The sequence below is a fragment of the Miscanthus floridulus genome, chromosome 8, assembly GCF_019320115.1.
Source record: "Miscanthus floridulus cultivar M001 chromosome 8, ASM1932011v1, whole genome shotgun sequence".
NCBI classification, from domain to species: Eukaryota; Viridiplantae; Streptophyta; class Magnoliopsida; order Poales; family Poaceae; genus Miscanthus; species Miscanthus floridulus.
Genome location: NC_089587.1, coordinates 157,750,379 through 157,768,045, shown reverse-complemented (window position 1 = coordinate 157,768,045; position 17,667 = coordinate 157,750,379). Strand labels below are relative to the sequence as shown.

At 42.1% G+C, this 17,667-nt stretch overlaps 2 pseudogenes; one reads left to right on the top strand and one right to left on the bottom strand.

Annotated features, from left to right (window-relative positions):
- Window positions 1-2,031: 2,031 nt before the first annotated feature.
- LOC136470064 (uncharacterized) lies at window positions 2,032-5,151 on the bottom strand (annotated as a pseudogene).
- LOC136475440 (uncharacterized) lies at window positions 2,393-3,523 on the top strand (annotated as a pseudogene).
- Window positions 5,152-17,667: the final 12,516 nt, after the last annotated feature.

Here is a 17,667-nt window from a genome sequence, read left to right as displayed (position 1 = left end):
CCCATAGAAGGAAAACATATTTTTTTGAAGGACATACCGGTAAATATCTCTATTTCAATAGATTTACTAGCAGAATCAATTCGTTTTCTAATTTTGATTGTTTAATTGCATAAGTCGGTACATTTCCTCAAAAGTTGGAATGGGAACTTAGGACGAAACTTGTGTCCATGTGGATGCAACTGTAATTGGAGCGAATATTTGTGGATGAATTTTATTGTATTGAAATCATCTTGGTTAAGTAAATATTTGGTCATCACTTAGTGGAGCAACATGTAGTTGATATTACTAGACCAATTTGCTTTTATTGTGATAGTAAAACTTAAATATTTGTGGATTAATGAATGTCATTTTGATTGTATGAATGCTTGTGTTCTTATGTGTTTGAATTTGAACGAAAAAATAATTACATATTTGAATTGAAATATAAAATTTATATTTGGATTCAAACTAAGTTTTCTATTAAATGCTTTCTGCAAGAGGAATGTGATTTGGCATGTCAAGTTGTTTTCTAACGGCCTGAATTCCTGGGGAGAGGATCTTCCCACGTAGGATAAACCAACTACATGTCAGAGCATTCTCTAGGGATTATACATGTTAGTTTCCTTTCTTAAAAAGTATATAACCTGCAATTTTGATGCCCATTTACTCTGATACATACACTAAATAGTAGTAGCTAGGAGGAATTTTTTTAGACAACTATATGGATTTTTTTTAAATCACCGTATAGATGCAGACGCTCAGATAGACACTTGCCTTTACGAACACCTACACACACATTACCCCTATGATCACATTTGAAAGAATGAGCTATCAGATTCTAAGATTGCCAAAGTAATTATAGGATGTGGTAGAAAAGACGGGACACCTACCACTAAATGAAAATCATTATTAAATTCTACAATAAATCCAGATTAACAGCAACACCCACGTTCAGGGCGAAAGTTAAACCAGTTATTAGCTAGTACTCCCTCCGTCGCTTAATGTGTGTCGTTCTAAAATTTGGCACAGGAATTAAGGAACCTAGCGACAAACCTGAACACCCCTATAAAATACAGAGTACGTTCACCTGCGAATGGACATGTCATTAATGCTCATTCTTGGATTGAAAGATGCAGGCATGCCACACACAAACATTATTTTTATAGTAAACAAAACACAGTTGTCAAATCAACCTTTTGTATAGTTACACATGCACTGCATTATTTTGGACTTAAAGAAACCAAACATTACACCAAATCGTTGGTGGCAAACAGCACTTAACGCCAAAAAATATCAGTGCGCTCCATTTTTACACAGAAGAGGCAAACTAAATTTTGAAACTAGTGCTCCTAGCGCCATTTTTCTAACTCCTGTGCCAATAAAGCCTGGTAACTCTTCGTTCCACTCATTTGAACCATTTCTCATGCATCCTCCATGGCAATAGACTTGAACACAGTACCAGAGGGAGGGGAGGAGTTGCCAGATCTCAACAAGAAGCCTGATGAACATGAAGAGGATCATAATCCCTTTGAAGATGTAGTGGATTCGATTGAAGTTGGGGGATCTGGTCGCTTTGGTCTCCATCCTGATCAAATTCATGAACAAACAGAAATTCATCAAGGTAAGCATGTTTGCTTGTATCCAAATCTGAGTGTACTGTTTCAAGCTCTCTCTCTCTCTCTCTCACACACACACACACACACACCCTCCCTCTCCCTCTCCCTCTCCTAAAATTAGTGTGCTGGTTTATTTCTGTCCTAAAAATCATAAGCAACATCAGGGAATTTAGTCATTACTATCTTTTGTCACCTAAAACTCTTTTTTGTACCACTTGTTCTATGTAACCTCTCTATCCTAAAATAGCATGGGCTTCTCTTTATCTTCTATCCGTCCTAAAATTAGTATGAACTGGTAGTCTCTCATAAAAATTTAAGCAACATTAGTTAGGTTTTTTGTGTGAGGAATGCAACTCATATTTGCTTCTGGTTCAAAATGAAATTGTAGTGAGGGGAGAATAGCTCACTTGTGGGGTGACAATGCCTTTCATATTCATCAGCTGCTTCTGTACAGGTGACAATGTTGGCCATCCATTTGATTTGAATGATCCACTAGTAGAACAACAAGGAAACCTGCATGCAGGTGATTATTTCCCTTAGGTTCAAGTCATGTTTGCAAGAATAATTGTCCCTATGAAAAGTTTGATAATTTATTTAATGACAATCAGCACACAGCATCTACATTTTTTGTAGGAAATGACAACACTGCCTTACAAGCAGAACATGATACCTTGGACGATCTCATACAAGACTTCGGAGTGTACGCGGATGATGTTGACATCATATTTGATGAAGAGGAGTTGCCCGACTCGGATGACGACGAAGATCAACAAACCCAGCAAGAAGAAGCAACAAATATGGTCAGGATTTTGACAGAAAGAGAACAGCAAGACATTTATGAAGATTTGCTTCAGTTAAGCAATAATGGCAAATTAAAAAGAGACAGCACAACACTTATTGCTGCAAAGTACAATGTCCATGTGCATACAATACAACGGGTATGGCAGAGAGCAAAAAAATGTTTGGAACAAGGCATACCAGTAGATGTCAAATCTTTGTGACCTAAGAATTGTGGTCGTAAAAAAATTCAAGTGGACCTCACAAGGGTTGTTGATATTCCCTTAAACAGAAGGGGTACCATAAGGTCACTAACAACTGCTCTTAATATCAATAAAAGCTCTCTACATAGGTTGTTCAAAGAAGGCTTGCTACGACGACACTCCAACTCATTGAAGCCTTATTTGAAGGAAGAAACAAACATGCAAGGCTGCGGTGGGTTCTCTCTATGCTAGAAGAAAGTACTCTACTAGACAATCCCAAGTTCAAAGAAATGAAAAATATTATTCACTCAGATGAGAAGTGGTTCAATGGGACAGAGAAGAATCTGACTATGTACATGCATCCAAATGAAGAAGACCCACATAGAACAGTGCAAAATAAGAATGCCATTCACAAAGTCATGTTTTATTCTGCTGTTGGAAAGCCTAGGTTTGATGCTGAAGGGAGATGCTATTTTGATGGGAAGCTAGGCATATGGGCTTTTGTGCGAACGGTACTAATATTTGTCTAAATAATACTTGCAATCCCTTTTATGTTATTTCAAATAACATTCTTTTTAATTACAGGAATCAGCAAAAACGAGAAGTAGCAACAGACTAAGGGGCACACCTATCACAAAGTCCATGAAGGTTGATAGAGAAACAATGAGAACTTATATGATCGACAAACTCATACCAAAAATACAAGCTCGTTGGCCCAGAAAAGCAAGGCATGAGACAATATGGATACAACAGGACAATGCTCCTTCTCATGTACTAGTAGATGATGCAGTTTTTGCTGTAGCAGTAGCCCAAACAGGCCTCGACATACGCCTAATGAACCAACCTCCTAATTCTCCTGATATGAACTGCCTTGACCTTGGTTTCTTTGATTCTCTTCAGTCGCTAACGGATAGAACGACATCCAGAAACATGGACGAGCTCATCTAGAATGTGTACATTGAATATCAAAACTACAACCCCATCCTTCTCGATAGGGTATTCCTCACACTACAAACATGCATGATTCAAGTTATGAAGGATAATGGAGGCAATAGGTACAAGATCCCTCACATGAACAAAGAGAGGCTAGAGGCACAAGGCATGCTCCCTATAGCTCTAAGTTGTGATAGTCAGTTAGTTCAAAGGGCTTTTGAGTTGTTGAACACTTAATGGTTATGTTCATGTAAACATCGCTTGTGATGCTTCTGTTCATGTAAACATCTCTGTATATATATGATCATGTATAAATTCTCTGTATATATATGACCATGTATAAAGTCTCTGTATCATGTGGCAGCGACAAACTAGTAATTCCTTAGCGTGTCATTTAACATTGCAACTCGCAAAGTATACCATAACATAGATACATGCAAGCACCGCAAATCAAAATGAACCAAACTAGTCCAACATAAACCATCAGTGCAAACAACCAACAACCCATCAGTACCACCAGCACTAGGGTGGAGTTACAATCAAAATGTTACCAATACCTTGACTACGATCTTGCGTGTTGTAGCCTAATGGTTCTAACGTTTGGAACTCTTGAAAACATCTTCATATGCAGGAATGAAGGTAGTGAACATGTCTGTTACCTATTCATTTAAGTCGTCATCTTCCACCTGTGAATGGCCTCGCAAGTCCACACCATCCTGAAACCAACATCCCTCATCATCAGTTTCCATATCAGAGAAGCTAGCTTTATGGTCCACCTCCTCCTTGCTAGTATCCATCTACACCTTGGCACACGACATGTCCAGCTTGTCGCTCTCCATCTCCACATTTCCACTCTCTTGCTCCAACTTTACACTACCCATCTGCACTGTGCTACATAGCATGTCGAACTTGTCGCTCTCCACCTCCAACTTCACACTGTCCACCTCCAGCTTGGCACTCTCCTTCTTCAACTTGACCCTATCAACCTGGACCTTGCCAGACAACATCTCCAACTTGTCGCTCTCCATCTCCACATTGCCACTCTCCTTCTCAAACTTGACATTGTCCATCTGTAGCTTGTTGCTCTCCATGTTTACCTTGGAAATCTCCTTCTCCTGATCCAGCTCAAAAATAAGGTCACGCCACTGGTGAAGCATAGTACTGCACAGAATCGATAGAGTTTATACACAAAATCAGTGGCGGAGCTTGGAGCCAGAGCACAAAATCAGCAAGTTACCATAAAATCAGCAACGTAAAGCTGTCTTACCCCAAACGCCCACGACCTTGGTTGCCACACGGCCCAACAATTCTGCTCACTGTAACAATTTCCTGTGGCTGCATCTCAGGCACGTACTCATCCTCATCGCCAAGCAAAGATGAACCCTTAACCCCTTCTTCTTCATTCGAATCAGGTATCAACTCGAATCGATCCGCACCCCCTTCCTATGTTTCTTGAGCAAAATCCTGTCCTTCGATGGCGATGCAGTTAAGCTTATGTTCCCACCAAGTTCCACGACGACGATCCCGACCGCGCATCTACTTTGCAGGCCACATCCTATGGCTTGAAGGGATTCCCAAGGCACGCTTCATTCGCAAGTGGCGAATGAACCGGCTAGCCCATGTGCCCCGTTGCCGCCTGCCATCCAAGGATTGCCTGACAAAAGAACACTGCAATAAGAGTAAAACACTTGATTCTCATGCAAATGATAAACTGATATGACAAAAACAGAAGCCATTCTTCTTAATGAAAAAAGCACTAGCACAGCAACAGGATTTCTGAGCATAATAGTAGCTGAGCCATATTTTTCGTAAATGTCTAGGCCATCAACAGAGTGGATTAGATGTGCATAACTTAATTTTCTGAGCACTATAACGGATTATTCCTGTACAACCCGATCCAAAGGCTCAGCATGCTCTTCACACATTGGTGCATGATGTAGGTAACCTATTTTTTTATTTGCTTATAGTGGTCATGGAAAGATTGAAGTTTTTTCAGAATAGAGATGTGATTTTTGGAGCAGGAGGAGTACCTTGACGAAACTTGAGGGTCCTCAACACAGGCCCTCAGATCTAGCCTAGCTCCACCTTGAGCTGGTAGGAGGCAAGGTTGTGGGTGGCAGTGCGACGACAGCAGAGGGCAGCGGCAACTAGGAGCGGCGAGCCTCTGCGGGTCGGCGCGGAAGCCGTGCTTCACCCTTGCGCTGTCGGATGAGTCTCAGCGATGTCACGTGGACGAAGGGCCTGCGTTCTCGGCTCCCCTAGCCCGGCGCAGGATGAAAGGGAGGGGCCGGGCCAGAGGAGGAGGCAGACGCCGTGCGCCACCGCACAAGTGAGCCTACGCTCTCGCCTCCTGCAGCCTAGCGACCGGCGACGATGCGGATGGGGCAACCGGCGACGACGATGGGGTGAGCAGCTACGAGGATGCGGCGACCGGAGACGATGCGGATGCGGATGGAGCGACAGAAGACCGACGATGCGGTCGAAGAGGGCGAGATTGGGGATCGGTGTATTTTTTTACGAAGTACTACCCAGCCTGTGCGGTGCTGTGAGGGGAAAGCAGTGAAGGGATAAGGCTGCTGCGGGCGACGTGCGGTGGGAGTCTGCATCTATGCGTGGGACCCGCGTCACTAGCCCAACGACACAGACACCGCTCCCCTTCCAGAACAATGGACATTAAGGGACGGAGGGAGTACGAGCAGTAGCTTTCACCCAGCTGAGCTAGGTTGAGTCTGCTGCAGATTGAGGCAACAGCAGTACAATGCAGAAATTATTAGTCCGGCCGACTCAATTGTAGATTGACATGCATACGTACTATTATTAACATGTGGGCCGGCTGCAAGCCCTAGAACTCAAACGAAAAGCTGGAGTCCATTTGAGGAGATGACCGATGACCCGAGAAAAATTGGGCCAAGCACAGGAGCGCAGAGATAAAACTCTCTTTTTCCTTTGCGTCATGTCATCACATGTCCTAGGGCCTGTTTGGATTGTAGGTTTTTCGTAGGAAATTTATAGGAAACTAAAACAGAGGAAAGGAAAGGAAATATGCTGTTTGGAACATAGGAAAATATTCTTTCCATTCCTATGGAATACTGTAGTCTCTTCAAGATTTCACATGAATGAAAAAATCCACTTTGTGCTCTGGTTTTTCTTCTCTTCGCGGAAGCCCGAGGCGTGCAGCGTGATTAGCATGAGCACATCAATGCGAGATTACTCCAGGCCGGCATATGCTGCCATACGTTTTGGAGGTCATTTTTTTAAGGTCATATGCTGCCATATGTTGTACCTCAGGGTAGCTTCTCCCACCCATTAAATAAGAATAAAAATAATCAATCATACATGGGTATTAGTTTATCATTGTACGTTTTTACAAAGATTTATCATTATGTGTTAAGTGCCTTTTATCAGTCATATGCTTTGGAATTCCTGTGTTACAAATTCCTATGTTCCAAACACCTCCTCCTATTTCTTTTCTGTGTTTTTCCTTTCCTTAGTTTTGCCACTACACTCACATTCCTTTCCTGCATTTTTTTTCCATTCCAATGTTTTCCATTCCTTCGTTCCAAACAGGCCCCTAGACAGCTACTGCTACCAGTAGACGACTCCAGCCATAGGTAGGTAGCCAAGCCAGCAGTAGGACAAATTCCATCACCGATTGACAGCAGCTAGGCTAGAAAGCACCCAGAGCGAGAACGGCCCGGAATCTTGCATGCAGAACGGACCAAGCTCCAGTGCTCCAACCCCACCTAGGCCTTATTTAGATGCCATTCAAATTCCAACTTTTTTCACTCTCTCTCCATCACATCAATTTTTAGTCGCTTACATAGAGTATTAAATATAGGTAAAAAAATAACTAATTACATAGTTTAGTTGGAAATCACGAGATGAATCTTTTGAGGCTAGTTGATCCACGATTGGACAATATTTGTCAAATAAAACGAAAGTGATACTATTCATCGGTTTGAAATTTTTTCGCAATCTAAACGAGGCCCTACCCTCGCGCGCAAGGGAGACTGATGGGATGGGCGGAGAGGACTGGCCGGACCGGACGTCTCACGTCTGTCTGAACCTGGACGACACGCGCGCGCGTGGTCGTCGGGTAACCATAACTAAAGATTCTCGACGAGAGGAGCAAGCAAAAGCACGCACGCACGCTAGCTGCAGCTGCACGCCGGCCGCCGGCCGCCGGCAAGCAAAGCTACAAGGGTATTATCCGGCGTCGCGCTGCTTGCTTGCGTTGCATTGCCTTCCTCCCGTGGCCGGCCGGGGACGGACGGACAAATCAAAGGGAGGTGGTGGCGCTGGCGCAGTAGTGCAGGAAGGAAACGGCCGAGAGGCGCTGTCGTCCCGTCGTTCTTCATCGCGCCCTGGTCTGGTCTTGCGTCGCCGTCTCTCGTTTGTCTGAGACTCTGGCGAGGGAAAACAGGAATAAAGTGGCCATGATGCATGTGTACACGTAGGTAGAGACAGAAAGGGGAGTGTGAGGGAGAGAGCTACTGTACAATACATGCAGCCATGCAGTAGAGAGAGAGAGAGATCAGAGAGTGGCGGGTGAGAGACATGCGAACCTTTCAGCTACTAGCCTCGGTTTGCAGAAGGGGAATCTGTGCAGGAGCGGGGGCCAGCAGCAGGGCACAGTGCAGGCTGGGCAGTGGAGTATGCTCAGCTGCCTGCAACTAGCAGGGACAGCATGCAAGACCAAAACACACCATACGATACGAGAGACGGAGAGAGAGGGAGAATGTTAAAAAAAAAGAGAGGGAGAAGCGTGGCGTGATTGGGGAAGCAAGCTTGGTGTTGCGTTGCGGCCCCTCAGCCCTGGCCGCCAATGCCCCTCTGACGATCGATCGTTCTTGCTCCCTCCGTAAAAAAAAAAAAAAAACATAATTCTCCTTCTCTCGAGAAATCTAACAATTTTATAATTAACTGAATCCATAAAAAAATACCACTAACATTTGTGATCCTAAATAAGTATTTTAGAGATTAACTATAAAATATATTTTTTTATAATAAATCTATCTAGAGTCATATATTATTTCAATAAACTTGATCAAATTGTAAAAAGTTTAATTTGAGTTGTTTCTGATCTCTTTTTTTTTCTTTTAACGGACAAAGTAGTTCTTAGGGCAATCCCAATCATAAAACCATGAGATAGTTTCTATACTTGTTGACTGGTGTTGGCACTACACATGAAAACTATATTTTTACAATGGATGGTTTCTTCAAATTAAATTTATCGAGTCATATACCTCCTCTCTCCTATCGTGAACCTATCACAACTTTTCATGTTATGGTTCCTATGTAGACATAGTTTTTTTATAAGAAACATTTTCCTTCTCTCTCCTCCATAATTCCAATGCAATATTAACATTTTGTCTACTTGACACCTTTTTTTGAAAACAAAGGGGGAAGGGTCCCCAGGTACTCGTACAGGGACCAAATATGAGTAAGGATTTTACACAGTTGCATGATTCATACACATAGCGGACAAACACGACTAGACCCAGACCGAGCTCACTATAGATCGCAATCACAAGTCCAGGCCCTTCTGTTTCTTCACACCAGCCATGCACCAAAGATTGTGCTCGTCCTGCAGCTCAAAATCGTGTTAACCGAAGGAGATACCCCCTCAAACACAGAAACTACCTATTAGTGCTGCCCTCTTACTGTAAATTAGAAGCAAAAAATTTAGATCATACAGGTGGCTAATTACTATTCTCTCCGTAAAGTATGCAATTCTCACTTTCTAAGGAGTCAAACAATATTAAGTTGACCAAATTTATACAAAAAATTACAAACATTTATGATACCAAATAAATATCATTAAATTAATTATGGAATATATTTTCACATTAGAGACATAAGTGTTGATATTTTTCCTAAAGATTTGGTTAAATTTAGAAAAGATTGGCTTATTCACAACCTACAATTGCATTCTTCTTAGGATGAAGAAAGTATCGACGAAAGTTTAGTCAGACAGAGAGTGGGAGGAGGCTAAAAGTATAGCTAAAATTAGCTTAGGCACCCTGAGCTAACAATTAGAGCAACTCCAACAGACTGGGTAAATATATTCGTGAAGCCATTTCCAACAGCTATATAGTTTTCCATTTTTTCCAGCTGGCTATCCCACCATTCTCTCTGGCCATATTTTCCTAGCGAGTCCTGCTTGCTACCTGTGTGTTTCCAATTTAGCTAGGCTGTTGTAAAACTCTACATCTTAGATATGCTTTCTATTTTACATAATGGCTAAATCTCACAATTTAGCATCTAAGTTTACCAAGTCTCTTGGAGTTGCTCTTAACTCGTTGGCTAGGCAAAGGCAGCTAACATGGCTAATGGATTGTGAATGAAAATCTCACACCCATTTTCCCCCTCTCTAGTACATTCTCTTCTCGGGAAAATCTTACCTTCCACTTTTTCCTCTTTGGTATACTCTTTCCTCATCTCCCTCTCAATCCATCCATCTAGCCATGGAGGCACAACATAGAGAGGGGGGGGGGGGGGGGGGGGGGAGCACAAACCGTAGTCAGGAACAGGGGGAGCAAAGGCCGATGCAACCTGGAACTAGAAGCCACTACACTTTGACACACATTTGCTTATAGTTATATGTGTGTGTGTGTGGGGGGGGGGGGGGGTTATATATTTGTGTCAAATGATCCGTGGACAAATGTGCAACAATTTGTCAACATCTTATCTGTGGGAAATGAATATATAAGCCAACATGTAACTATGGGCAATGACTATATAAGCCAACATGTAAATTGTCGGTGTTACTAGATGCTGCACATAAACTGTCAGCATAGATTCAACAACTAAACATCAGTCGACAAATCAAAATTAGTGACTTAAAAACAATTTGTGAAGGTGCATAGGCTCATACCCTACCAATTGTGCCAAGAGCAAAAAATTAGGACTACACCAAAAGATTTTGGTGTTGTGCTACTATTGCGCTACATCCATGTGGGTGGGATCATAGGAAAAAGCTCCCCCATCTCAATAGTCCCTCTCGTGCCTTAATAACTCTTTAATCCCCATTGACTAATTCCTCTGAGCCATCGATGGATGCCACCTGCCACCTCTCTTTCACATTGCGCCTACATAGCCCTACCTCCTTCACCAATAGTTGTCACCCACCCCCATAGCGTTGCTCGCCACATCTCAGCCTAGCCTAAGTGCACCACCTCCATTCCCCATCTCATGCCTGACCCCTCCCCCTTGCTCCCTTCTTCTGCATCCCCTCCTTGCTCTCTCTCTCTCTGGTGCATGCTTACAGATGGTCTACCAAATTAGAGTCATGTTGGCTTCTCTCTGTCATGTCCTTACAAATAGTTGTGGATACCACAAATGGCTCGCCAAGTGAATAGCTTGCAGGGTGTTATGCCTGAAAGCATCTAGGCCCCTAGTTGGGTTTCAGTGATTAATGACAATACAAGATTACTATGACTAACGTGTGTTTTGCAGAGGCAATTATGTTAGGTCATGGTAATGACAATTGATTGGGCAATCATGGTTGTCATGCCCCTACGATGGAAATCATTTTGGTTTTCAAAGGATGGATGACAAGGTTAAGGATGGACTAGTTCTAAGTGTCGTTTGGTGTTGAAGAGACACTTAGAGTAGTTTAGGACTTTGTTTTTCCTTTGGCCGTACTATTAAGGGGGGTATGAACTAGTAGCTTGACTTGGGTAAGTCTAGTAGGTTAGGTGTGGTGCACACTTGTCAAATCTAGCACTAGGTAGCTCTGAAGTAGCCCTAAGATCAATTGGAGCAAACTTCATTCACATATGATTTCGAGTTGAAAGTGAATAGAGGGTAAAATGTTGACTGGACGCTGATCCGGTTGTGACTGGACGCTGGCTGTAGAGTTTGGTCAGTTCATTTGATCAAGAAGAAGTCATCTGGTTGCGATCGGATGCTTAGTGAAAAGTGACCCGACGCTGGGTGCCAGAGTCCGGTCAACTCCAGTAAGGTTTCAGAGAGAGAGAATCCTGATTGGATGTGTCCGGTCAGTGCTGATCGAACGCTGGTTAGATCTCGGTTACTGACCGGATGCTGAACAGTGAAGTGACCAGACTCTGGGCTCCAGCATCCGGTCAACATCAGTAAGGGTCCAGAGAGTAGTTTTTGTGACTGGACACGTCCGATTAGTGCTGACCGGACGTAGGTCAGAGTTCGATCATAACTTAACGGCTCTATGGCAGGGAGAACTGACCGGAGCGTTCGGTCACCTTGACCGAAGCATCCGGTCACCCCACAGAACGCTGACGCAACCTCCTAACGGTTTGTTTTGAATGAGGGGGTATAAATACTTCCTCTATTCATCCAAGAGAGGTCTCTTGCCCATTTGATTAGCTGAGAAACACCCTTGAGAGTGCTTTGGAGAGCAAGAGCCTAGTGAGGTGATTGAGATTTGAGAATCCAAGATTATGGCCTCATTAGTGCAAGGAGAGTAGCAAGTGTGCATCCACCCTTCTCATTAGGCTTGTTGTGGTCTAGTGAGAGTTCGTGCTTGTTGCTCTTGGTGATCGCCATCACCTAGACGGCTTGGTGGTCATCGGGAGTTTGGTGATCATCCAGCGGATCTTGTGGATGGCCCAACTCAAGTTGTGAGCGGTTGTGGGTGATTCATCGCGACGGAGTGTCAAAGAATCAACCCGTAGAGAGCACTTGATCCTTGCATGGATCAAGGGGGAGCTACACCCTTGCGCGGGTGCTCCAATGAGGACTAGTGGGGAGTGGTGACTCTCGATACCTCAGCAAAACATCGCCACATTCCTTCACCTTTCTTTACTTTGAGCATTTATTTTTGAGCAATTCAATTCTTGTCTTTACACTCTTAGAATTGCCATGCTAGAGTAGGATTGGAACTTAGGGTGCTAAACTTTTGTGCGGTAGATCATTAGAATCACATTCTAGGCACAAGGGGTGAAGTGGGCTAAGTGTAGGGTTTAATTATTGCAAAGAATTTTAGAATTAGCCCAATTCACCTCTCCTCTTGGGCATCTTGATCCTTTCAATTGGTATCAAGCCTCATGGTCACGTATTTAGGCTTAATCGCCTAGAGAAAGATATCCCACAGGGATGGACCTCCTCCTATCTTTGAGGGAGATGATTTTCCTTATTAGAAAATCCGCATGAAGGCGTACTTAGAAGCTTTAGATGTTGGAATTCTTAGAGCCGCTTGTTAAGGCTTCCCAAAACCTAGGGATCCTACACATCTTCAAGGCGATGAGGTCAATTATGAGAAATGGAATGCAAAGGCTAGAAACACCATCTTTAGAGGCCTTTGCAAAGATGTGTTTAACCATGTGTGGAACCACAAGGATGCCCATGCTCTATGGTCGTACATTTGTGCGCTCCGTGAGGGAACTAAGAGTGAGCGTGAGGAACGCTATCATCTTGTCATGAAAAAGCTTAATTCTTTCGAGATGCTTCCTAAAGAAAGTGCAAATGAAATGTACTCACACTTAAATGTTCTTGTAGAGGAAGTCAATGAGCTTGGACTAACACAAATGCAACCATCCGATGTTATAAGAAAGATCTTGAGTGTCCTCCCCATTGACAAATATAGACACATTGTGACCATGCTTCATCAAGGTGATCTTTCCACCGCTACACCAACTCAAATCTTGGGAAAGATCAACACTCATGAGATGTATATGCACATCACACCACAAGATGGCTCTTCTTCTACCAAGAAGAAAGACAAAAACTTGGCATTTAAGGCTAGCCAAGAGAAGGGCAAAGCAAGAGTTGAGTATGAGAGCTCAAGTGATGATGAAATTGATGATGTAAGTCTTGCTCTCATGGTGAGAAGAACCGCCAAGATGCTAAAGAAGCTCAACAAGAACGGTGTCAAGTTTGATGGAAAGAAAAAGAAGTTCTTCACTAGCAATAGAAGAAAGCCAATCTCAGAGATGGATTGCTACAATTGTGGAGAACTTAGTCATCTAGCTCATCAATGCCCCAAGCCCAAGAAAGACAAGTACAAGAAGTACAAGGACAAGAAAGATGACTCAAGTGATGAAGATAATGATGAGAAGAAGAAAAACAAGCCATACAAGAAGAAGGATGGCAAGAAGAAGGATTTCCACAAGAAGAAGAAAAATGGCAAGGCATACATCATCGGTGATTGGCTCACGAATATTGATTCATCAAGTTGCTCATCCATTGATGATAGTGAGATTGAGAAGGTGGCTGCTATTGTGATTGATTCTTCATCATCTTCATCGACACCACCTCCATCATCCTCTACACACCTATACCTTATGGCCAAGGGTGAACGAAAGGTATCAAATGATGATGATAGTAGTGGTGATGATCATGCTTGCAATGATAATAGTGATAGTGATAGTGATGATGAATTTGAATCACCTTCATATGATGATCTAGTCAAATTGCTAAATCAATACACTAAGATCATTAGAAAGACTAGAGCTAAGAATGAAAAGCTAGAACTTAAGAATGACTATCTTTTAGCTAAATGTGACATATCATAAAAAGCTAGAGTTGAGCTTAGAGAAGCAAATGATGCTATGTCATCCAAACTCAAGGAGCTCAAATCTTCTAAGAAAGAGCTTAAAGAAAAACATAATAAACTTGAGGGGGTGCATAAAGACCTCATCACTAGCTACAACATGCTAAAAGAAGAATATACAAATCTCAAGATCAATCATGATAATCTTGTTGTCTCTAATGAGCTATTATCCAATGAGCCGCATGATGCTACTAACCATGTTGTTAAGATTGATATAGCTACATCATGTGATGATTTGATCATTGAGAGCATTGAGCAAGGTTCTAGTAGCAAAGGCAAGCAAGTGATTGAGTCCGACAACTATGATGAGTATGTCAAGATCAAGAATGAGAATGAGAAGCTTAAGAAAGATCTTGAAAAGCTATCAACCACCAACACTATTGTGATAGAGAACCTTGACCATGATAGTGATCTAATTCTTGAGAATGAGAAGCTCAAAGAAGAGAACAAGAGACTCAAGAAGGAGAAAAATCATGATGAGCTCAAAGAAGAGAACAAGAAGCTCAAGTTAGAAAAAGAACATCTCAAGACCGGGTTGAGCAAATTCACAAGAGGTCAACATCTTCAAAGTGAGCTACTCATGAACACCGTGATGAAGATGGATAGAAGTGGTATTGGGTACTTGGCAAATCAAGGGAAGAAGGCTCAAGCTCAACATCAACAACAACACAAGTCAAAGCCTAAGCCAAAGAGATGTATTAAGTGTGGACAAGAAGGTCACTTTGGCCATGAGTGTCAAACTCTACCACCATAACCCTTGCCCAAGCATGCTAGACCCTTTGCTTTCAATGCTCATTGCATGCTTAGAAAGGATTCTAGTGGTAAAATGAAAGTCATGTTCTTAGGACCTCCCAACAAGAATAGGCCTAAGAAAATTTGGGTTGCAAAGTCACTTGTTGAGAAAGTCAAGGGCCCTCAACAAGTTTGGGTCCTTAAACAAGATTGATCTCTTGTGTGTAGGTGAACTACAAGACCGGTGGAAGTCATTGGATAATTGATAGTGGTTGCACTCAACATATGACCGGTGATCCTCATATGTTCACCTCACTTGATGAAGAAGTTGATGGCCAAGAAAGAATTACATTTGGTGATAACTCAAAGGGCAAAGTCAAAGGATTGGGCAAAGTGGCAATATTAAATGATAATTCAATATCAAATGTGCTATATGTTGCTTCTTTGAGTTTTAACTTGCTATCCGTTGGACAATTATGTGATCTTGGCTTTCAATGCTTGTTTACCGAGAAGAAAGTGGTTGTATCTAAGAAAGATGATGATCAAGTGATATTCAAGGGATTTAGATACAACAACCTATATCTAGTGGATTTCACCTTCAAAGATGCTAACTTGAAGACATACCTATTCACCAAAACATCACTTGGGTGGCTATGGCATAGAAGACTTGCTCATGTTGAGATGAGCTCACTCAAGAAGCTCATGAAGAATGAATTGGTGAGAAGGTTGAAGGATGTGAAATTTGAGAAGGACAAGCTTTGTAGTGCATGTCAAGCTAGCAAGCAAGTTGTAAACACTCATCCTACAAAAGCTTTCATGTCAACAACATGAGTGCTAGAGCTCCTTCACATGGACTTATTTGGACTAACAACTTATAAGAGTTTGGGAGGAAATCTTTATTGTCTTGTGATTATTGATGACTACTCAAGATATACATGGGTGTTCTTCCTTCATGACAAGACCGAGGTTGCTTCATGCTTCAAGAAGTTTGCCAAGAGAGCACAAAATGAGTTTGAAGTGAGGCTCAAGAAGATTAGAAGTGATAATGGTAAAGAGTTTGACAACACAAACATTGAAGCCTATTGTGATGAAGTTGGAATCAAGCATGAGGTCTCCGCAACATACACTCATCAACAAAATGGTGTAGTTAAGAGAAAGAACCGGGCACTAATCACACTTGCAAGAACAATGTTTGATAAGTACAACACACCCGAAGCTCTATAGGCGGAAGCTATCAACACCGCATGTTATGCATCCAACCACCTATTCATTCAAAAGTTTCTTGGCAAGACACCGTATGAGTTGCTCAATGGGAAGAAGCCGGACGTCTCATTCTTCTGGGTGTTTGGTTGCAAATGCTACATCTACAAGAAGTAGCAATACCTAGGGAAGTTTCAAAGACATTGTGATATTGGCTTTCTTGTTGGTTACTCATCAAAGTCCAAAACATATAGAGTATTTAATCATGCCACTGGCTTGGTTGAAGAAACATATGATGTGGAATTTGATAAATCTAACGGCTTCTAAGGAGCACATGAGAATCTTGATGATGTATGTGATGAACCATTGAGGGAGGCTATGTAGAACATTCTAGTTGGAGATATCAAGCCTAAAGATGATGAAGATGATGTACAAGTGATTGATCCACCTTCTTCATCAAATGTGCCACAAGATGGAGATAAAGATTGGAGAGTAGAAAATGAAGATACTCATGTCTCTCATGATCAAATGGTGGCACAAGCACAAGATGTTGATGCTCCATAACCTCCCCCTCAAGTGGTTGATAGAAGAAATTCACCTCTACTACAAGCTCATCCACAAGATCTTATCATATGGAGTTCTTCAAAGGGTGTAATGACTCGATCTCAAAAACTTGCTTCATTCATTGAACATCACTCTTTTGTCTCTTGTGCTGAACCTAAGAATGTAGAAGAAGCTCTTCAAGATTCAGATTGGATCAATGCCATGCATAAAGAGTTGAACAACTTCACTCGCAATGAAGTTTGGACTCTTGAAGAGCAACCACAAGGTGCAAGAGTCATTGGAACAAAGTGGGTGTTCCACAACAAGCAAGATGATCAAGGTGTTGTAGTGAGGAACAAGGCAAGGCTAGTTGCAAAGGGGTTCTCTCAAGTTGAAGGGTTGGATTTTGGAGAGACCTTTACACCGGTTGCAAGACTTGAAGCCATTTGTATCCTCCTTGCATATGCATCACATCATGAAATGAAATTATATCAAATGGATGTTAAAAGTGCATTTTAAATGTCTTCATAAATGAACTAGTCTAGATCAATCTCCTGGGTTTGAAGACCCTAGATATCCTAATCATATTTATTGGTTATCCAAGGCACTATATGGGCTTAAGCAAGCCCCAAGAGCTTGGTATGAACACCTTCGGGATTTCCTCATTGAGAAGGGCTTCACCATTGGGAAGGTCGACACCACACTATTCACCAAGAAGCTTGATGGAGAAATCTTCATTTGTCAAGTATATGTTGATGATATCATCTTTGGATCATCAAATGTAGATTATTGCAAAGAGTTTGGTGAATTGATGTCGAAGGAGTTCGAGATGTCAATGATTGGAGAGCTTACATTCTTTCTTGGTTTTCAAGTCAAGCAAATGAGAGAAGGGATTTTCATCTCACAAGAAAAGTATACCAAGGATCTTCTCAAGAGGTTCAATATGGATGAATGTAAGCCAATCAAGATACCAATGCTATCTAATGGACATCTCGACCTAGATGAGGAAGGTAAAATAGTTGATCAAACTCTCTACCGCTCTATGATTGGTAGCTTGTTATATTTAACCGCATCTAGGCCCGACATCATATTTAGTGTGTGTATGTGTGCTAGATTTCAAGCTAATCCTAAGGAAGCTCATTTGATTGCT